This window comes from Dipodomys merriami, unplaced genomic scaffold (assembly GCF_024711535.1).
Source record: "Dipodomys merriami isolate MVZ:Mamm:240054 unplaced genomic scaffold, mDipMer1.0.p SCAF_88, whole genome shotgun sequence".
NCBI lineage: Eukaryota > Metazoa > Chordata > Mammalia > Rodentia > Heteromyidae > Dipodomys > Dipodomys merriami.
Window position 1 is genome coordinate 4,997,522 of NW_027206490.1, and position 23,379 is coordinate 5,020,900.

Sequence of the window (23,379 nt, forward strand, 5' to 3'; positions counted from 1 at the left end):
AACTTGGGGTGGTCTCAAGCTAACTTCTAAATTAGCCTCTCTATTTAAATGATTTATTGTTTCCCATCCCCTCCACAAACTATATCAACATCAAATACAGTGAAAACAGCGGTTATAACTTTGGCCGGGGGGTGGTGGCAGGGGGCGGGGAGCAATGGGAGGGATGGGAAATGGGAAGGGATGGGAAGGGGAAACAAAGGAAGCGGCAATAATGCTTGATAAGAAATATACAAATTATCTCGTCCATTTAATTGTAACTCCTCTATATTGTATTTTCACAATAAAAAAAATCAGCCTCTCAATTTCAGAGATATCAGACATTCACCAACATATTCAGCTCAGGATTCTTTGTAAGAGAATTCTTTCAGAAATAAAGTTATTCTGTCTTCCTTGGACTGGATGTCTTTTTGCATTCGGCACTGGTAATCACATTTCTTGTACTGGTGTGTTTCTCCTGCTAGATCAATAGAAATATTTCAGGCTCCCAACTGGAAACGGAGCTGTGTCACCAGCAACATCACAATCTTGTGAAAAGTAGCAGCTGGCATCATGTGTATGGCAGCCAGCTGGACCTCAACTATCTGATATCTTTGTTCTCCAACAATTCAATCATTTCTATGCACAGTCTGAAAACAGTCATAAGTATTTTTTTATTTATTCCATCCTCTTCCCAGCTACTTGCCATTCTGAGCTATGTATATTTTAAATTCTGTTAAACATTAATTACTATTTCCTGCCACTTTCAAAAGTAACATATATGTCTTAATTTAAAATTCATTCAAACATGACAAAAACGTTAACATAGTTGCTGTACACCATTGGTTCATGTTTTAACTCTTAGCTACTGTAGAGGCCAAAAATGGAGGATCCTGGTTTAAAGCGGCCTATGCAAAATAATCTGCAATATTTCTCCAATTAAGAAACTAAAATCTGGGTTGGGAAGGTGGCTCAGTGGTAGAGCACTTTCCTTGCATGCATGAGGCCCTGGGTTCGATTCCTCAGCACCACATAAGCAAAAAGAAAGAAGCCAGAAGTGGTGCTGTGGCACACGTTGTAGAGAGCTAGTCTTGAGCTGAAGAGGTGAGAGTGTCCAGGCCCAGAATTCAGGCCCCACTACCGGACCCCCCAAAAAAGAAAGAAAGAAAGAAAGAAAGAAAGAAAGAAAGAATGAAAGAAAGAAAGAAAGAAAGAAAGAAAGAAAGAAAGAAAGAAAGAAAGAAAGAAAGAAAGAAAGAAAGAAAGAAAGAAACCAAAATCTAAGCTGGTGCCGGTGACTCAATCCTGTAACCCTTGCTACTCAGGAGGCTGAGATCTGAGGATCACAATTAAAGCTAGCCTGAACAGGAAAGTCTGCGAGACTATCTCCAATAAACCACTACAAAACTGGAAGTGGCACTGTGGCTCAAGCAGTAGAGTGCTCGCCCTTGAGCTGAAGAGCTGAGAGATAGCACCCAAGACCAGAGTTCAAGCCCATGACCCACAAATAAAAAGAAAGAAATCAAAATCCAGAAGTGGAAATGTGGCTTAAGTAGTAGAATGGCAGCTTTGAGCAAAAAGACTAAGTAAGAGTAATATGTGTAATTCAGACTCCATTATTTACTCATGGAACACACACACACACACACACACACACACACACACACACACACACACACACACACACACACACACACACACACACAATCTACATTCTCTTAGACTTCCATTCTTGAGCAGTATTCCATGCCATTAACTTAATGCATATTTTCTCCAAATCCTTATGGTAGGGAATAAAGTACTTTTGTACATATGATAATGCAACTTTTGAATTTTTGGTTTTGAACTTTTTTTGTACTTATGTGAGAAAACAGCATTTTTTGAACACTAAATAGAAATCACTGTTGTTGGTAAATAGGTGGGTGACAGATTGACAGATGCAGATAATACCACTTGAAAATTTTCTTCTCTAAATTTAAATATATAATATATAATACATATACACACATATGTATGTATTTAAAATTTGTGCCAAGATTTTATTTCCATTATAATGATCTATTTGTTCCATTATATAAATTTAACATATTGTATATTTCACAGGAGATTAATATTTATAAAATTTTCTTTTTTTGCGAGACTAAGTCCTACAGTGTAGACCAGACTTACCTCAAATCTTTATTCTTCTCTGTTTCAGGTTCCTGAGTAATGGCTGGAATTACCATGTGGTAGCATAGTACCATATCCACCTATATTATTTATATTTTGTATACTTGAAAATTAGTGTGAACAGCTTTAAGCCATAGTATCATCATGAATTTGAATGAATTTTATTCTGAGTGAATTCAAGTATGTTAGACATACCTGTAATCCCAGTACCCAGGAGGATTTAAGTTAAAGAGCAGCCTGAGCTACCCAGCAAGTCCTTGTCCACAAAGCCAACAATTTGTGTGTGTGTGTGTGTGTGTGTGCGGGCCCTAGGGCTTGAACTCAGGGCCTGGGCACTGTTCCTGAGGTTTATGCTCAAGTCTAGCACTCTACCACTTGAACCAAAGATCCACCTCCAGCCTTTTTAGAAGTCATTGGAGATGAGTCTCATCCACTTTCTGTCCAGGCTGACTTAGAAACAAGATCCTCAGGTGTCAGCCTCTTTTTTAAGTAGGATTACAGGTGTGAGCCTGTAGTAGTTGTTGTATAACTGTTAAGTAATATGGTAAACATCATGCCATTTTATACCCCCCCCCAGCAGGGTTTGAGTGTTGCACACACAACTAACACACAACCTGCTCCATGTTTGATGACATCCAGGTCTCATAATCCTGTGAGATAAGTATTGTTATGCTCACTTTACCTATGAAGAATTTGAAGTCCAGAGACTTTAGTTAACTTTCCATCCCCAGCTAGTATACAGTGCAGCCTGTATTCAAATTCAACTATGGTTTTTTTTTTTAAATTTCAGAAATCATGGCGTCAGCATGTGTTCTAGTCAACATGTATTCTAGCTTGTACTGCTCTTTACAGGTACTGTTCTCTGCCTGATAGATTAAATTTCTCCTGTATGTATGACTTATTCCTCACTCTTTAACTGTTTACACCCCCTCTCATAAGCTAGGGAAATAAAAGTGATGAGAAGAACCATTTTTGAAGAGGAAATTGATAATGGGATTTGAACTTGCTATTACATATTAGTCTGAACTTATTCCATGTGAGTTATGCCTCCAGCACTATTTCTGTTTTTTTTTCTTTTATATTGTTATTATAAAGATGATTTAAACAGAGGTTATAGTCATATAATTTAGGTATGAGTATATTTCTTTTTGGAAATATCAGCCCATCCCTTGCTCTCTCAGTTTTTCTCTCCCACTGATTTGTTTTTTTAATTAACTTCCTTATTATTATTATTTTATTAATATTGTGATGTAGAGAGCTTTGTTACATAAGTGAGGTAATGACTACATTTCTTTTGTCTTTATTTTTGTTATAGTCAGTCATGAGGCTTGAACCCAGGGCATGGGCACTGTCCCTGAGCCCTTTCGCTGAAGAATCGCACTCATCTTGAGCCACAGATCTATTTCCATGAGTGCATTTCTTTGTGGACAATATCACCCTTTCCTTTCGTCTCTTCCAGTTTTCCTCTACTTCCCTGTCAACATCTAGTGCGTTGGGGTCCCTGGATAAGGGTCGTGAAATCAAAAGGACATAGGGGATGCAGAGTGCAAAGAACAATTGCCACTGCATGCTGTGATTTATTATTAGTGGGTATTTAAAGACAAGCAAGCATGATCTTTGCCAAGATTTGGTCAGAAGTCATTCATACAAAAAATTTCAACAGATACATTTTTATTTGACCTATGAGACAATATCTTGATATATTATTATCTAAACTATTTTAGAACAAGCTCAAACCACTGCTCCAATCTCAGGAAAATGCTTGACCAGCTGTTCATCTATGCTTAAGCAGCCAGAACATCTACTTCCTCAGCTCCCAGGAGTCTATGACATGTGTTTTGAGATAGGGAGAGAAAACATTTTCCTTCTCTAGCCCGGCATACCAAGAGCTTTCCTAATCCCAAACACAGTCCTCAGATAATCCTGAGGCTGAAGCCTGCATCATTCTGCCCCTTCAACATAGACCCTGAGTCTTCACACTTCCCCACCAACAAGTTGCATAGTGCACTTTCAACATAGTCTCAACTGAGTACCACTGCTCCATATGTTCATCTTTTGTGCCTCCATTTCTCTGCCCCCTTTACCTTCCCAAAGAGAAATAAATGAAAAAAAATGACAAATATGTCTAAGACAAGCAAAAAGGTGAGATAAGTTGATGTTAGGTGAAATGAACCTGAAGATAAGGATTCAAATGTTTTTGCTTTCATGCAATTGATTCTAACATACTTATAAGATGATTTCTTTGTTGCTTTGTATGTGCCTCCCTCATGGTATAAACCCTGCTTTCACTGTATATGATGTAGGTATAATTTGTGGAGGGGAAGGGAAAAAACAATTGTTTAATAGGTGTACAGGTGGGCCCATTCCAACAATGAGATGTACAAATCGTTATGTCGAAAAATGAAATTTACAACTTTGGCCAGTGGGGGGGTCTTACGGAGAGGGGGGGCTGGTGGGAAGGGGTGGGAAGAGGAAACAAAGGAGGGGGCAAAAACGAAAGAAAATAAAGAAAATTATTATCTTGTTTCTGTTTCCTGGTCACTGGTTATTTTTGAGGTAGATTGTGTGTGTGTGTGTGTGTGTGTGTGTGTTGTGTGTGTGTGTGTGTGTGTGTGTGTGTGTGTGTGTGTGTGTGTGTGTGTGTGTGTGTATACTGGGACTTGAACTCAAGGAGCTGACCTTTAGCTTTTTTTAGTCAAGGCTGACACTCTACAACTTGAACCAAACTTCCACTTCTGGAATTTGAACTGTTAATTGGAGATTAAAGTTTCACAGATTTTCCTACCTGGGGTAAACTTAAATCCACTTTCCTCAGGTCAAATCCTTCTAAATAGCTAGAGTTACAGCTAGATGTGAGTCACTGGTAGTGCTTGGCCTAGCTTCTTTTTATTAAGGAGTTGAAATGTAAAAGAAATTTGCAATAGTAGAACAAAAGAAATCAATATAACTTACGCAGCTTCATTAAGTTTTAATAATTTGTCATATTTGATATGTACAGAACAACATTTTTGTAAATGCCCCTGAAATTTTGTTTTTATCTGGGTTTTTTCCTCATCATCAACTTGATTTTATAACTTTTAAACTAATAAATATTGATGAGAATATGCCCAGAGGGCATTATATTTTGTTGGCTTTCATTAGGAAATGGTGCAAGCTAACACATGTCATGATAAATTCTTGTACTGGAACCTCATGATACATTCACATTCTTAGTCAGAAGTCATCAGAGCCTGTTACGAATCATCTAAACCTGACAAAACCCAGACTGAGGTCTTGTGACCACTTTCCTCTATGTCATTGTCTTAGAGAGCAATTCTGAGTCTCCAGTGACCATGACAGAGTCCTCCTGGACCCTCTCAGAACACAGCCAAGATAATCATTCAAGCATGATGGGAGACTGGTGTCTGCTTCCTATGAGGAACAGCACAGGAACTGTTAGTTCCTTAAACTGTCCTCTGTACTGAGGATTCCTCATTGAGCATGGAAACCTAAGAATTAAGGAGACATTAAACTCTTTCTTCCTTCTGCAGGTTGTGGATCGGTTTTCCTTCTGCTGCTGTCATCTTCTGTGGAAAGAAATGATCTAGAAGCCATTTTGCTTATTCTAGGCCCTTAGTTTAAGTCTGGGATTTATATTTAGACAAAAAGATATGTAGTGATAAAAAAGTGAATTAATATTTTTTCTATTCTATTTATTACTCAAATATATTTTCAAATTATACCAATAATTCTTTTTTTGTGTGTGAAAATACCGTACAGAGGGGTTACAATTACATGGGCAATGTAATGAGTATATTTCTTATCAAGCATGGTAGCCTCCTCCTTTAATTCCCCTTGCCATCCCTTCCCATCTCCCACTCACTGCCCCTCCCCCCAGCCAAAGTTGTAAAGTTCTCATTTCAACATAACTAATTCTACATCTCATTGTTGTAATGTATCCACCTGTATCCCTATTTAAATGATTTGGTTTTTTTCCCTTCCCTTCCTCAAATTATACCAACATCAAATAGAATGAAAGCAGGGGTTCAAACGTGAGGGAGGAACATACGAAACAACAAATAAATCATGTTATAAATATGGTAGAAACAATAGCAAGAAAGAAAAACCATTTAAACACTTATCTTGGGGTTCATTTCACCTAACATCAACTTATCTGAGCTTTTGTGCTTGTCTCAGAAATATACTAGTTATTGCAAATAAGGGAAACCATGGGATCTAGGTTTCTTTGGGCCTGGCTTATTTCACTTAATATAATTTTGTTCAAGTCGTTTCATTTCCTAACAAATGGGGCAATGCCTTTCTTTCTGAAGGAGGCATAGAATTCTATTGTGTATATATACCATATTTTCTTGACCATTCATCTACTGTGGGCATCTTGGTTGGTTCCATTTCTTAGCTATGGTAAATAATGTTGCAATAAACATAGTTGTGTTGGTAGTTTTAGTATGGTCTTGTTTGTGGTCATTTCGTTAAGTGACTAAAAGTGGGATTGCTGGGTCTTAGGGGAGCTCTATGTGGAGTCTTTTGAGGAACCTCCATACTACTTTGCAAGGTGGTTGAACAAGTTTACACTCCCACCAATAATGCAGTAAGGTTCCCTTCTGTCCACATCCCCTCCAGCTCTGTTGTTATTAGAGTTCTTGATTATAGCCATTCTATCTGGAGTGAGGTGGTATCTCAATGTTGTTTTGACTTGCATTTCTTTTATGGCTAGGGAGGTTGAGCATTTCTTCATGTGTCTACTGGCCATCCTTCTTTCCTCTTCAGAGAAGTTTCTCTTTAAGAACTACACTGTATTTTTTTAGAAAAGCTAACTCACAGCCCAACAAAATAAGCACCCAGAATTGAGTATTCATATGTGGGAGTTGAATCAAGTGCTGAAAGGCACATTAATGAGCACATGAAGGGTGGAGAAATACAGTTATAAAATCAAATTCATAATTAAAATGAATGAATATGTCATTTTAAAATGCATTTAATTATACATGCATTTAGTTTTATAACTAATCTTTACATGCCTCTTGCTTTTTGTACTTTTAGGTCATCTTTCAATCTCTTTTTTGTAGGCAATGCATGGACCATGCACTGGTACCTATCCCTCTTATGTTGCTGATATTAATGGTATGAGTATTCATGCTTCACTTGTTTTTGAGATTGGTATGCATACCTTTTTGGCGAGGATATGTTCACATTGTGATGCCGTAGATCTCTGACTTCTAACAAATATTGATCATAGATGTGAGATAGCATATCAGGCAATTCAAAGTCTTTAATCTCATTTTCAAGAAATAAAGTATGTTTTCAAAAATTACATTCAAAATGACAAACAGCAAAATAACTCCTTACATTATCTGATTAGTGAAACTATATTTTCACACTTACTTACCCTATATTTTAACAGGAACAAACCTATTTTAATATTTATGCCAGTGATTAAACTCAAATTGTAGGCATGCAACAGTGCCTGACATCTGTAATCGTAGTTATTTGAATGCTGAGACCTGAGCATAGTGGTTCAAACCCAGCCTGAGCAGGAAAGTCTGTGAGTCTTTTGTCACCAAATCATCACAGAAAAAAACAAAAATGTCACTGTCGCTCAAGTGCCTTGAGCCAAAGCATCCTAGTTCAAGCCAAAGTTCAAGCCATAGGAATGTCAAAAAAGAGATTAAAATCAAATTGCCTTCAATCACTCATTTAGACAATCTGTAGTAGGGCAGGCTACTGGAGTTCACATCATTAACTGAAGAGATAGAATTTGAGATGATCACTGTTCAGCATCAGTCAGCAAGGAAATTAATAAGATCTGCACATCGAAAACCAGGCATGTTGGAATGCACTTTTGATCCCTCAAATTCGCTGACAGAGGTGAGGAATTCAGACTCTGTTTGGCCCTCAGCAAAACTGATAACCTATGAGCAAAGTAAATCAAAAAAGGAATGTTGTTTAGCAAACAAAATAAATTCATAGTCATGTGCTAAAGAAGGAAAGGAAAAAGAACGAAGAAAGAGAAAAGAAAGGAGGGAGGGAGGAAAATAAGAGGGAGGGAAAAAAGAAAGGGAGAAAGAGAGGTATAAATAAAAATCTCAGCATGTGTTAGATGTTAATAATGACACTAAATCTTTTTAGCTATTATGCCATCATTTATTTATTTGGCAGAAACATTTTGTGTGAAGCCTACATAAACCCCAAACTGGACTTAGACATCTAATAGCTATCTCATTTTTATGTTTCCTGTTTGCAACACTGCTATTTTATCCTATTGATTAGTGTGAATTCTATGACCAATATAAAATCACATTTGGAATAAAACAGTTACTAGGTGAGACCTTCCTGGATAAGGTTGTGTGGGGATCCTGGTGGGGCCCTGTCAGGTTCAAGCGAGAAGCTGGTACTTACAAAGGTTCTGTGGTGTAACTGGGCAGGGCTTTGAGGGGAGAGGTCAGTATGGGTAGGGCTATGAGACAGTAGGGAGGGGACCGGAAAGACTAGACTTGTTCGGGGTGGAGTTTCCAGGGGAACAGGGCATGGCTTTAGGAAGAAGGCCGACAGGTGGCCTGTTTTTCAGTATAAGAAGGCAGGGCAAAAGGGGAGCTTGTTATTTGCAGACAGGACTTTGAAATGGAAGAACAAGGCTACAGGGGAGGAGGGTTTCTGGTGGAGCACTGAGAGCCTCCACGGGATAGGCAGGGTGGGGTTTCCCGTGGAGCAGGGAGGGGAATTGAGGGAAGAGGCTGAAAGAAGGCAGTGTTTCTGGTGGAGGAAGGCAGGGCTATCAGTGAGAGGTTTTTGGGGGTGTGGCTTTGAGAGGGAAGGGCGGTGCTCCGAAGGAGTGGGCTAGTAAGGGGTAGGGTTTCTATTAGAGCATGGTACGACTTTGAGGCATGTGGTAAGGTGTAAGTGATGTTTCTATGGAGCAGGATGTGGTAGCAGTTGACAAGCCTTATTAGGAGGGCTTTGTGTAAACAGGGCGAGAATCCAATGGACTAGACTAGTGAGGATGAGGTTTTCAGTAAACCCAGCCACAACTTGCAGACAGGGAGTACAGTTGGGTGGGTATTTCAGTATTGCAAGGCAGTACCAAACCTACTGTGGCTGGGTTTCCAGTAGGGCAAGGCAACCTTAAAAGAAGGGACTAGGGAGGGACAGGGATTTCCAATTGAGCCTGACGAGGATTCCAGAGGGAAGCCAATTGGTACAGTGGTTTCAGGTGGAGCAATTTGGGTGTTGAGAGATCGGATAGAGTGGTGGGTGTTTTCTGATGGAGCAGGGCAGGGCTTGAAGCATTGGGGCAAGCTGGAGGTGGAGCTTTGGGAAGGAGTGGAAGGGTTTCAAGGGTACAGGATAATTATAGGCAGGACATCTGATAAAGCAGAGTGTGGATCCGAGGGAGGAGCCCAGAAGGCAGGTTTATCTGGGGAGCAAGGCAGGGCATAGAGGGAGTGGATGTGGGAGGTGGGGAGGCATGTGGTGGAGCAGTTTTCCAGGGAGGTGGTGAGCTGTGCGAGAAACTTCAGGTTTAGCAAGGCAGAGTTTCAAGAGCAGGTATAGGGAGATGGAACGTTTTTGGAGTAGCATGGTAGGCTTTGTGGGAGGAGGTAGGTTCATTATTGGGCTTTGAGAAGTAGGCTAGTAATAGAGGGGGTTTCTGATGAAACTGGGAGGAACTCCAGGGGGAAGCCTGGTTGGGGACAGGGTGTGAAAGGAAAAGAGGGTCTTGGAGGGACAATTATATGGGAGGGGCCAGACTGGGAGGGGCTAGGGTAGTTAGGGGGTTGTATCCAGTGGATAAGGGAGGGATTCTTGGTGAACTAAGGCAGTACATAAAGGGAGGAGATAGGGATGTGGACTGGTTTCTGGTAGTGCCGAACAGACTTCTAGGAAGGGGTGGAGTGGAAGAGGGATTTCCCTGTAGCAGAGCAGGACTTTCAGGAAGGGGTCAGGTTGCAGTCAGGGCTTTGAGAATTCATAGAAGAACTACCAGAGAGTAGGTTAGTTAAGGGTGGGCTTTCTAAGGAAGAAGATGACTGGAAGGGCGTTTCCAGTGGATTAAGTCAAGTTTACTGGGAGGGGAGGATAGGAAACTGGTAATGCATTGAAAGTGAAGAGAAGGGCTAGAAAAAAATAGTTAGTACTAATAAATGCAACATAAGACTACCATTTTCTGTCAGTGTAGAATTAAATTACTTTTATGTATGAGAGAGATACTGGATAAACTAACCAAGTAATTCCTTCCTAGTGAACTTTTTCTAATAAAACCACAGATCACATCAGGCTCAGGGGAACAAAGTAGATTAAGACATATGAAGCACTGGACTTGATTCCCCACCACCACCTTTGGAACACAAAAACTATAAACTGTCTCATTTAGTCATAATGGACACTCTATTGTCCTCAAATTATGAATTAATAGAATTTTTCCTCTGAATATTTTAGAAATACTAAAATCAATTAAATAGTAATGATTTAACTTTATGCTTCTATATTGAACCTAAACTAAAACTAAATACTTAGCAAAATATAAAATATACAGAATGTTCAATCTTCCAGCATTAATTTTAATCTAAAAGAATTTAAAACTAGAAAATTGTCATATGGTGAGATTGCAGTATGGTTTTCTTTTCAATCATCCAAATGGTGACTTGAGCAATTATCATTGGATGCACCAATACTTAAAACGTATCCAAGAATATAAAGCAGTACTATGCAGACCCTGAAGAAACTCAGAGGGCACCATAAAATGATTTTGGAATAAAATTAATGACTGCTTCCACTAGGAATTGATCTTCATGAGGCCCACAAATATTTTCCAGAAGAAAGGTCTATATTGAAAAATAATGTAAAGAAATCAGGCAAGCAGACCATGATGTAAACATTATCCAATGAACAACATCTACTGAGGCATGATTGAGACCCTTCATTTACCTAGGGTACAGTACTGAGTTATGTTCTTCCCTGAAGGCAAATAACAGGCAAAGCAGCGAAAATACAGTAATCATTATCAAGATATTAAATGTACAGAATGAACTCAATGAATGTATTGCTAGAAAGTAAAGATATATTTATGAAATAAAGACTAAATTTAATATTCCCAATATCTGGCCCTCTGCTCTGAGAGGGGTACAGGCCAAGTCACAAGGAGAATGGAGTGAAGTAAAATAGTATATATCAGTAGTTCCCAAATACAGTGATGAAAGCAACAGGGGAGAAAATCAACATGACCATCATAGGATTTACAACAATGAAAATCAAAGGAGAATTACAAAGGATGCCCTTGCATATTTGGCAGAACAGTGAACTCATATATGGTCAGAAAAGTGTCTGGCAGTGACTTCTAAAACATGTGGAGTGATTACAGGAAACTACCTGGTACCCACATAGTGCCACAAGAACTTATGAATTACAGGATATTGAATAATCATAAAGGTCTTGCTTCAGTAGTACAGAGATAAACTTTAATAAACTGTTGTGAAAAAACTAACACATTATAAACCAAGACAAGGAAAATTATATGTATATATATATATATATGACTCTACTGTGTGAAACAATAGAATTCAAGAAATCAAATTAAGTAATGTACATACCAAGTAATAAAAGTAATGCAGAAGAATAGCATAATTAAGGTAATCTTTCAACAATACGTATTTTATTTGAAGAGTGCTGTTTATGAATAATTTGCTTTCTTTACAGATTTTGAATGAACAAAAACAACAGCAAGAAACAAAACAAAACAAAAACACTTGATAATAAAGGTGGATGCCAGTATCCCATCAATATTCCTATATAAACAGGAGGCTAAGATTGAAAGATCAAGGTTCACAGCCTTTTGCAGTAGCAATCCATGAAACATTTATGTTCACTTGTGCAGACAAAGGCAGAGTGAAACCTTGGCTCAAGTAGTATAGCTTCAGTCATGAGTGAAAAAAACAAGCAAGAGTTTGAGGTTTGGAGTCTAATCTTATTACTACACACACACACACACACACACACACACACACACACATATTTGAGGCTTGGAGTCTCTCTTTACTACAGAGAATAGAGGGAGGGGGAAGGAGAGAGAGAAGGAAAGGAAGAGGGAGAGGGATAGAGAGGCAGAGGGAGAGAAAGGGAATATTAAGCTTATAAAGTGAATCTATTCTATAAAAATATCATTTTCAAAATAATACATCTGTAAGAATACATGTGAGGATTTCTACAGTTGAGTCATGAGACCTGGAAAGGGATAAGAGATCGAAAAGCCATCTCAAACAGCACTCAGAAGAATGAAAGCTATGCCCTGGAAGGGTCAAACAGTCAAGTGAAGACAGACACATAATTTTTTGCCTTAAATTTATTTAAGTTAGAGCTGTTAGGACACTAAAAGATTAAGGCCTTGGAGATAATATTGTTGTCTGTGTTACGGTTGATATGATTATTGCTCCCTTCTGCACCCTAACAGTAAGGGAGTTACATACACAGTGACAACTATGTATACAAACAATACCTCATGTTAATGACTAGATTATGCCATAGTTTGTGCACATACCTCTAACCACTGACCAAAACCCTGTAATAAAATGAATATAAAGCATATTAAGAAGGATTTTGGGATCCAGAACAATGAGCCTTCTGATCCCCAGGTGTCTTCTTTCCTATCCCTCTCTGTGATTTCTCAGTTCTTTGTCCAGGTATCCCATCATCTGTGCTGTTCTATTGTTGCAGTTAGTGACAGTACTGATATTCAGAACACCTCAAAATAAACTGTGGAAACACACTTTCCCAACTTTTCTTTTTCCAAAGAAGATCCTCAACAGTAATGATATGAACACCTCTAAACAAACTGTTGATACACTTTTTCCCAAAGAAGATACATAAAATTATATGAGCATCTGTACATTTCTGGAGTATTGTTACTTCTGCTAATATAAGAGATGGATAAGTGTCCCTTTTATACATTTGGTATGTGGTTTTGCATAAATTTTCACAAAAATATATACATTGTGAAATAATATGATTTATTTCATAGGTCACAAACTGACTGGAGTGAATGACCCTAAAGTCTTATCTCAGTTGCCTGAATCAGACTTAGATTAATCTGAATTGGTTAATTATTAATATTTCTCCATGAAACTCAACAACATAGAATGAAGTTTGAGGGTCGGGTCATCCCATACCTCTAAGGTTTATATGTGTATTAGAGTAATACACACCTACCCTGCTCACTGCTCACACTCATTGCACACAGAAGTATTATAATTGTCTTCAGATCAGAAATATGCTAGAGCCTAAAGTAAAATGAGATGAGCTGTACATTCTCAACGCAAGAGGGAGGATCACCCCTGCAATTTTTCTCAGTGGAGAATACTTCCTATAACTTTTACTGACTTAGCTTCGACTCTGTACACTACCATTATTAGGGAGGGTCACACTGAATATGCAGCAACAATACTGCAGCAACCTTAGCTGCCTTTGAATTGTACCTCCAATGTTGAGACCAAGGTCAATCCTGCAATTTAATCACATATTTAATGACATCTGATCATTTCAAGCCCTGGTTTAAAATCCAGCTATCAATGCTCTTACCAGTGTGAAAGGTCTCACTCATTTAGGTTTTTTGTTTATCTTCTTGTATTTCAGATACTGATTAGATGTTGGTTTTTGAGATCGAGCTTTTAGTTTGCATTTGATTTGTGGAGGTGTTAGTGATTCCAGGTGAACTGCATATATTGTAATGTAAATAATTTGATGTTTTGACATATAAATTTAATTTTGGCAATTGAGGAAGTGAATACACATCACTTACAAAAGTTTCTTTATATGTGTTAGTATTGCTTTATTGTGAACTTCCTTAAAAGCAGTCATAGTAGCACATATCCTTAATCCCATCTCTTCTGTCACTGAGACAAGGCTTGAAACGTCTAGATCATTTGTCACTTCATAGTGAGAACCTTTCTACAAAGAAGGGGGAGAGAATAGCAAAAAGAGCAAATTAACCTACCATCAGTTTTGTTATATATTCCTTACACTTTGTCATTAAGACCACCATAATAGTACTTTTTATTATTCCTTACAATGCTCTTTCCCTGTTCTGAGCTATCCTTTATGGGTCTAAAAGAAATTAGAAATATACTTCAGGAAAGTATTAAGCATATAATATGCAATGTTTGCCTAAATTGTCTTGTTATTGGAAAGACACTTGTATTTTTTATTCTGGTAACAAAGATTATAAACTAAGTTACAATTGTATTCCAGATGGAACACAGACTAGAAACATGAAGGGCAGCACTAAAGAATGCTACTGGTACCACTAATATAGTAAATAAATTTAGGCAAACCTCCTTCAGAATAAAAGCCACAGGACAGCCCCAACATTACTTTCATTGTTTCATGTGAAGAATAGAACATTTTTTTTAGTAAAGACAAATTTTCACAGATATTACCATCAATTGGGTAAATATTTCTGAAGGCATTCAGAAAGGATGCTGTGACCATGGTGAGAGAAGCAGATTTATCTGGGACTTATTCAAAACACCATTCCAAGCACTGCACCTGCACTAGAGTATTTATAGTCCTCATGACAGTTCTGCAATTTAGGAAAGGAATTCAATATATCACTCAAAAAGACCTAGCCAACAAGGCCAAGCAAATTTCCCAAGTACCTAAGACTGACCATAATTCAAATCCAGTTTTCCACAAGGCATATCTGAGGCAATTTTTTAAATGTCACATTCATTACCTTTTAAGAACTATGGAGTAGATGAAGCCACATTATCTTCTTCATTATGGTTATAATGGCAACAAAATTGCTACAGAATATAAATATTTTTAAATGAAAAGGGTATGGGTAATGACTTTGTATCAAATGATCTTTGTATCAAATAAAGATCGGTTTAATTTCTAGAGATATAGCTGAATGAACATCATACAGCTTTCAATGTTTGTGGAAGTAATTGGTGTAATAGTTTAAGGAGTAACAAATCCATGTCAACGACACCTATGCTTATGAACACAGGCTTTTATCATTAAGTACCTTGAATGCACATGGAATAGTTTGTTAGTGATATATAATCCAAAAGGAATATTTTTTTGTGAATAGGTACTTTGTTGTACTAAAAAAATCTATTCACTGTTCTAAAACATGTATTAATTTAATGGATAGTATTGTTATTACTATAATGTATGTATAATATATGTAATGTTATTATAATATATAAATGATATATGTATAGTATAATTACTGATATTCTATTACTACTATAAATTATATATGTATAAAATTTGTTTTATTATTATACTGTGAAGGATACAAGGAATTACTTTATTTAAATAAACATATTTGTATGTTTTAGGTGCATAAGTTATTTTTGTGCCAGTACTGAGGTTTGAACTATGGCCTGGTGTTTTCCTTGAACCATTTTGCTCAGTGCTAGCAGTTTACAACTTGAACCCCAGGACAACTTCATACTTTTTTCTTGGCTAATTGTCTGTATGAGTCTCAGAGTTATTTTCTGTTTGGGCTAGCTTCAAACAGCTATCTTCAGATCTCTACCTACTAAGTAGCTGTGATTATCCGTGGCATGTTCTTAAGTCATTATTATTGAGTGTTCAATAATATTTTGATATTTCATTTCTAAACCAATTCAGAATAAACAACTACTTATTGGGTAAAACTTTATTTTGCAACAGAAACTGTAAGGACCCTTACTTTAAAATCAGTTTTCAAAGGTATTGCTAGTATAATTCTTTGTCTTACAAGCAGAAAAATTACATAAACATCCCTATCTTAACCGTCTCATTTTCAACAGTATACAAACTACAATATAAACATTCATCTTCCAGAAATCACACCTCTCTAATTACATATTCACCTTTGATTATTCTCCACATGATTATGAACATCCTCTAAGATAGGCTAAACTTATCCACTAGAGTCAGCCTACCACAGCAAACACATTGTAATACTTACTGAATAAATTTGCTTGTCCTCATCCTTATCAGATTTGCAGCTACTTCAGTAAAGAGTATTTTCTGCTGCTTTGCTTGTAGAAAACATCATCCTGTTCTATTTTCCAGCAAAGAAACTGTGGTTGGCAGGCTTGAGAACTGTTAGATTCAGAGGTTCTTTAGTTTTGAATTTTTCCTTTTCTTTCTTGGTAGGTAAGTTGGAATAAGAAAAAAAATTAAGCAGTGTAATTTAGTTTAAATGAAAAGACATTTATTTGAAAATGTATATGTCTGAGTCAAGCAGAAAAGTTCAGATAAGTTGATGTTAGGAAAATGAACCCTAAGATATGTATTCAAATGTTTTTTTCTTTCAGGTGATAGTTTCTAACACATTTATAAGATTATTTCTTTCTTGCTTTGTATGTCCCTCCCTCATGGTATAACCCCTGCTTTCACTGTATTTGAGGTTGGTATAATTTGTGGAGGGGAAGGGAAAAAACAAATCGTTTAAATAGGTATACAGGTGGATTCATTGCAACAATGAGATGTACAAGTAGTTATGTGGAAAAACGAACTTTACAACTTTGATGGGTGGGGAGACTAGGATTGGGGGAGGGGTGAGGGGAGGATGGGAAGGGATGGGAAAGGGAAACAAAGGAGGAGGCTACAATGCATGATTGGAAATGTACTTATTATCTTGACCATGTAATTGTAACACCCTCTGTACAGTATTTTCACAATAAAAATGAAAAAGAAAGAAAATACTACAAGTTATTGTTATTTAAATTAATTTTTAATTCAAAAAGAATAGGGTTGGGTTTAGTGGTGCTTGACTTACTATTTAGAAGGCTGAAAGTTGAGGATCATAGTTTCAAGACAGACAAGCTAAAATGGACCATGGTACTCACAGAGAAGGTGAAATGGACTATGGTACCCTTACCTTCAACTAAGAACCAAAAAGCTAAAGGTGGATCTGTGGCTCAAATGGAAGAATGCCAACCTTGAGCAAAAAGGAAAAGCAAAAGGACCTGAAATTAAGTCCTAGCTCTAGCACATAGATAATATATATATATATATACATATATATATATACACACATACTATATGTATATATGTATGTCAATATGTAAATTATATATGTATATGTATGTATATATAATTATATAATAAATTATTTGCAAGTGTCAACTATATAAAAGCAAGCATTTAGTCTTGCTCTTAAAAACAGAATCATACACAATTGTGAATCCCTGTGATTTATAGGAGCCAACATATATAGAAATGTAAATGACTAGATTAGGAAATTAATAGAATGATTTTTGTTATAGAATAGACTGTATGCACAAGATTAGGCAAATGATACTAAGTCTTATAGTACAAGAAATCGCATTTAGATATGGACTATGCCACTCAGTAAACAGGTTGATCAGGAAAATATGATAGCTATATGCATATAAATATGCATATGTGTGTATAAACATTCACAGTGGAATTTTATTTATCCATTATAAAGAATGATAATGCATCATTTGCAAAGAAAGGAAAGAAATTGGGGGAAATCATGTTAAGTGAAATATGGGAAGAAAGTCAAACCCAGGGAGATATGTTTTCTTTTATATAGGAAGGTAGACATGATCAGGATCAATACAATATGCACACTTTGGGGTGGAATCCAAGTATACACCTAGTTATGAACTGAAATATGGTTGGTTCAGAGAATTTAAATAATGTAATTCCTTAGACTAGTTAACTAACCTTCCAACAAAATAAACACCAGGAATCAAGTACTCAGAAGTAGGGCTGGGATCAAGGTAGGGAGAAATAGATATATGAAGCAATAAAGTGGGGATAAATGCAATGATCTAACTTAATGCATATCCCATAAAATGAAGAAATTGAGGAAAAGTTGGTAGTGAGAGCATTGGGGAAAATTATGAAAGAGGTGACATTGATCAAGATCCAGTGTACTCATGTACTCATGAATTGAATGTCAACTCCTATGTACATGTTGAAATCAAAATAAACTTTAAAAGCCCAATATTCGGTATGCTTATGGAAATATTACAGTGATGGTGGTTCTCTGAATAACTAACCAAGAACGAAGAGTTCAAGAAAGTAAGTAGCAGAAAGGAAATCATGTTCAGCTGGGGAAGAAGTTTAAGATGGGGCAGATTAATGAAAACAGGAAGGGATAGCAAATACAATCATAATATTAATGATACATATGTAAAAATGGAACCAGGTAACTTGGAGGATGGGTAGTGTTGGGAAAGATGGGGTAGATCAATGTAACACTAATCAAGATGCATTATACTAATAAACTCATTGAATTGAAACCTCTTTGCACAACAACTTTATGATAAATACAAATGAATGAAAACAAACACAAGAATTGAATTTGTATTCCATTTCTTATAGCACAAGTAATATATAGTAAGCTATAATTTGGACAAAATACAAAATTAATAAACTACATGACAAAATAGGAAACTGGAAATATGGGTAATATTGCCTTTGGAAATATACATGCCTTATACATTTCAAAAATATCAATATTGTGATTACTTCGATTTTCTTTTGAAAATAAAGTGATCTATAAACTTTGACACACGATTATCATAATGTTTAATAATACATAATTTAGCTAGATTTCCTAAGAAAACCATTTTTATTTATCTTATATTATAAAATATAAGGAACTGTTATGACACCACTATACTGTAACACAGATACTGAAGGTTCGCTCTTAAATCGCTCCACAGGAGACTGTTACATATAAGCTGCTACAAGTTGCAAAATCCCAAATATAAGTTAAATTACTTAGAAGGAAATGGTAGGAGGACAATTATTATCGTTCACAATCAATATCAGCCTTGGACATCCTGAAAGAGAGTAAGTCAGAGACAAATGTGTTTGTTTCACCAGGCCTCTACTTCCAAACTAGAAGTGTTGGAAAGACCCATCATGTCAACCTACTACTAAAAGCCAGACCACTAGATAGTCAGATCCTCTAAGACTCCTACATGGAAGACTATCTCTGACACGCATGCTCTTCTTTTCACCAAAGAAACAGTGCATTTAGTAATTTATGTTTTTTGAATTTAGATAATGAATGAACATTTTTCATACAAATCAAGTTTGAAATACCTTTGATATATTTTCCCATGCTTAAAACTAGCAATACAATAAATAATAGTAGCCACAACTTGGAACTTTTATGCATCAATGGAAAAACAATCTTGAAAAAATGGATTCTGGGAAGAACCTATTAAATCCAGGGATGCATCTATTTTACACACAATTGTTCAAGTGGAAGGAAGGCCAACATAGTTTCATTAAAGTAAGAATTAGTCAAAGGTCTGCACATCCACACTTAAAAAATATTATATTTGTTTTAAACTTGCTGATTGTACTCTAGGTAGACTTTGTAGACTTGGTTATTGTTGACAGACAAAATCTACTTGAGTGAGACATAGGAACCTTAAGCAAGACTTCCTGATAAAGCACATGGTAAGTTAGAAGAGGAAACCAGAGTCAAAAAATGAAACTTACTTTTTGTTGGTCACAGCGCATGAACTCAGGGACTGAGTACTGTCCTTCAGCTCTTTGGTTCAAAGCTAGCCCTCTCCAACTTTGGTACAGAGTACCACTTCTGATTTTTTGTTGGGTAACTAGAGAGAAATCTCATAGACCTTCTTCTCAGGCTAGCTTAGAACCCCCATCCTCATATCTCCGTCTCTTGCATATGTAGGATTGTAGTTATAAGCCATCAGTATCCACCACCCCCAAACGGAAACGTTTGAGATTCTAATAAGTTCAATTTTCAGTGAAAACCTCAAAAAGTATGGCAAGGAAAGACCTCCTAGAATTGTTCTTGCTACTAAAGAATTGAAGCTACAGAGTGAGCAACCAGGAAGTTGTCTGTTTGTATAGATGCAAGTCTAGAAGGGTGCCATTAATTTCAGTTATTTTTTTCAATATATGATCTTCAGTACAAACCTGAACTTGTTGTCACAATGCATCTACCTCTTGGCATGAGCTGAGCCTGGACCTATTCTACCTCAAATGCAAGAGATGCAAAAGAATAGCTCACAGTTTTGGAATGAGTTTCATCAATGTACACCAAATATGCATATACTTCAGTCGAGTTGACCATGCAGATGAATCTGTTTTTCTAACCTTCTTCCATCTTCTATCATTCACCAGCTTTTGATGAATCTCATTTTGTACCTCTTTATTCAACTTCTCAAGATAATTTCTTATTAAGCTTCTAAAATTGTCTTTTCCCCCAATTGTTGCCTTCTTAACATTGCCTCAAATTATAAACTATATATGATTGTCCTGTATGTGTTTACTGATATATTTAAATTTTGGTCTACCATCCACATATTATAGGATATCTTTAACCTGCTATAACTGCTCTGAAAATCATTATGGAGGTTCCTCACCAAAGCAAAAACACAATGCCATAAAACCAAGTGAAATTAAAATTGTGTATATCCAAAAATATTTTTGAAATGAAATAGTAGAAGCATTCACTTCTCTTATATCCCAGTATATGTTTATAGCTATGAATATTACATTTTCTTTATTCCCTCTTTCTGGTACACCTAGGTGGACTGCAGAGATTGATTGTTATGAATGCTCCTGCCATGAACATGGATATTCATGTTGAATCATATTCCTTCAATATGTATCCAAGTTGTTGTAAAGGTCATTAAAATATGTGTCTTTTTTGGCATTGTGTAAACTTCCATTCTGAGCTGCTTATGGGTTGCACTAGTTTATAATGCCACACAACTGAATATTCCTGATTTATTTCAACCTCTCCAGCATTTGTTTTTATTTGTTTGAGTTGTGATAAGTATTCTGATGTGTAATATGGAATCTCAGTGACTTTTTGATACATATTTCCTTTGTGGATAAGAATTTCAAATATTTCATTTATTTATTAAACATTTATATTTGTAATACATTCCTAATCAGTGACTTTCTTTTTTTTTGTTATTTGATCAATTTTTAAGTTTTAGAATTTGTGATTTTTTTTCCCATTCCAACTATTCACCTTAGTAAAAAAAAAATTATCACTACAGTGCACAATTTACTAAAATCAAGCGATTGTACATTTATAACACTGTTTTTGTTTTGTTTTTTTTACAACCAGACAATTATTTCAATAAAGACGCCCAACTTCTTTCACTAGAAAGATAGATTGAAAGGATAGTATCTCATATTAGCCCTAAGCTAATCTCAGAATTACCAGTCACAGGGAAGGCCCCAAGAGTTGGGCTAAGTAAAATGCACTTACACAGTAAAAACAGCATTTCAAGTGATCAAAGGGCTTCATAAATTTTTTAAAAGGCACCACCTTCAACAAGCAAATGGTGCAGTTCACAAGCAGACCATAGGAATCTGAACATCCAGAAGATCCAAGGATAAAAGTATACAGAAGGGGGGCTGAGAAGGTGGTTCAGTGGTAGAGCGCTTGCCTTGCATGCCTGAGGCCCTGGGTTCGATTCCTCAGCACCACATAAGAAAAAAGAAAAAAGCCGGAAGTGGCGCTGTGGCTCAAGTGGTACAGCGCTAGCCTTGAGCTGAAGAGCTGTGGGACAGTGCCCAGGCCCAGAGTTCAGGCCCCACAACCGGACCCAAAAAAAAGTTTATAAAGAAAGACAACTTTAGAACGTTGACTCAGAATTGGGGGGGGGGGACAACCACTAGATACCAAAACTCAATGCTGAAGTGAAGAAGTGTTTTACCCCAAACCTCAGCTGTGTTTGATTCTCTCACATCACACAGACACAGACACACACAGAGACACACACACACACAGACACAGACACAGACACACACACACACACACACACACACACACACACACACACACACACACACCCCTCATGTACACAAAGAACCCTAGGGGCAGTTGTTTCTGGGACAGTGAAGCTTTTTTATTCTTCCTTTTAGATAATCAAATGTGATGTTGTGGTTGGCTTCACAGCCACCCCACACCTGAGCAGGAGGGAAAGGATTCCTGAGACTGCAGGATGGCCTTGTGTACCCCTGGCTTCCTGTGTAAGATTGTAGTTCGTGGACCCCTAGGCCAAGCTGAACAGCGGGTACAGTTTGGCTGGAGGATGGCACCCCAGAGCTCTGCATGCATGCATGGGAAGCCCTGTGAGCATGTCTGGGATGGCCTTTCAGCAGTGTGGAGAAGTTGACACCTGTAGTTGGACATGGCAGCAGGCAGGAGAATAGCAGGAATCCTAAAGACAGGAGAGGCACAGGAGTGAATGCGCTTTTCCATGGAGAAACCTAGACTACACGAATGAAGTTCCCAGCCCACACAAGACGGCCACCGCTCAGGTCCCCAGATGCCCTATCTGGTCTTGTCCACAAAGCCTGGTCCTGATCTAGAGCTGGAACCTCCCCGGCTGTCCTGGGCTCAGTGCCGCAGGAGCAGTGAACTCCAGATGTGCTTCCTACGCCCAGTCATTGCAACTCAATGATTATAGTCACAATTCTTCTTTCCCTGGTATCCTAGTTTCTGCTACTCTGTTCTACTACCCATAATTCATAGTACCATGGCTCCAGCCACCTGATTCCCTGACACCCCTGACACTGATACTCCATTCCCTAAGTAAAAAAGTGCAGAGTGGGCACAGCCAGTCGACTTTGGTACTCCTGGCATCTTTCAGGCACATTGGGACCAATTATTCCTCAGGTATTTAACATGAGCTACTAACTGCAGGTGGAAAGGGAAAAAAGTTATACGGAGGTGACTAAAATGTAGAGTCATCAACATATCATCGGTTGCTAGGAAAAGAAGGCCTTAAGGTAAAAGTTAATGAGAAGAGAAAATTTTACAAAGAATATTGGGGATGATGAAATAGGTTTAGTTTAGTCTCATACTAGTGATCTGATTTATTTTATGACACAGATATGCAACTTTTGCATTTTAAAAATTGATGAAGATGCATATATGTGGTACTTATATTAATTTATGGAATAGTTGCATATAATTAATGCTATTCAATATTTTATGTTCTATGATAGTTAACTCATGAGTCTACCATTGTCAATATGAATTGAGCTATTAACAAATGGAATTTCACTGTCAAATACTACAAGGAGATTACTGGTGCTAGTACCGAAATGAAAGCTAGTAAAACTGAATAAAGCTACAAGTTTGAAAGGAGGGGGTAGTGTTAAGGACTTCTTCACCATGGAATCTGGGAAGACTAGAATGTGTTTTCTTGAAATACTTGTTTTTTTAACCTTGTTAGAAATCAGAACATTATTATTTAT

General features: G+C 37.1%; 1 protein-coding gene across 5 annotated transcripts in view; it reads right to left on the bottom strand.

The window, feature by feature from the left end:
- Positions 1-275: 275 nt before the first annotated feature.
- LOC138820405 (intracellular hyaluronan-binding protein 4-like) overlaps positions 276-23,379 on the bottom strand; it is a 56,370-nt gene continuing 33,266 nt past the window's right edge. For 2 of the 5 annotated variants that reach the window (XR_011369863.1, XR_011369859.1), the window contains 2 exons: positions 16,094-16,276; positions 12,445-14,079 (listed from right to left, as the gene is read on the bottom strand). The gene's annotated coding sequence lies outside the window, so the exon portion shown is untranslated. Of the gene's footprint in view, positions 458-12,444; positions 14,080-14,567; positions 14,671-16,093; positions 16,277-23,379 lie in introns of those variants that run through there. The other 3 variants (XR_011369860.1, XR_011369861.1, XR_011369862.1) reach the window with 3 other exon arrangements.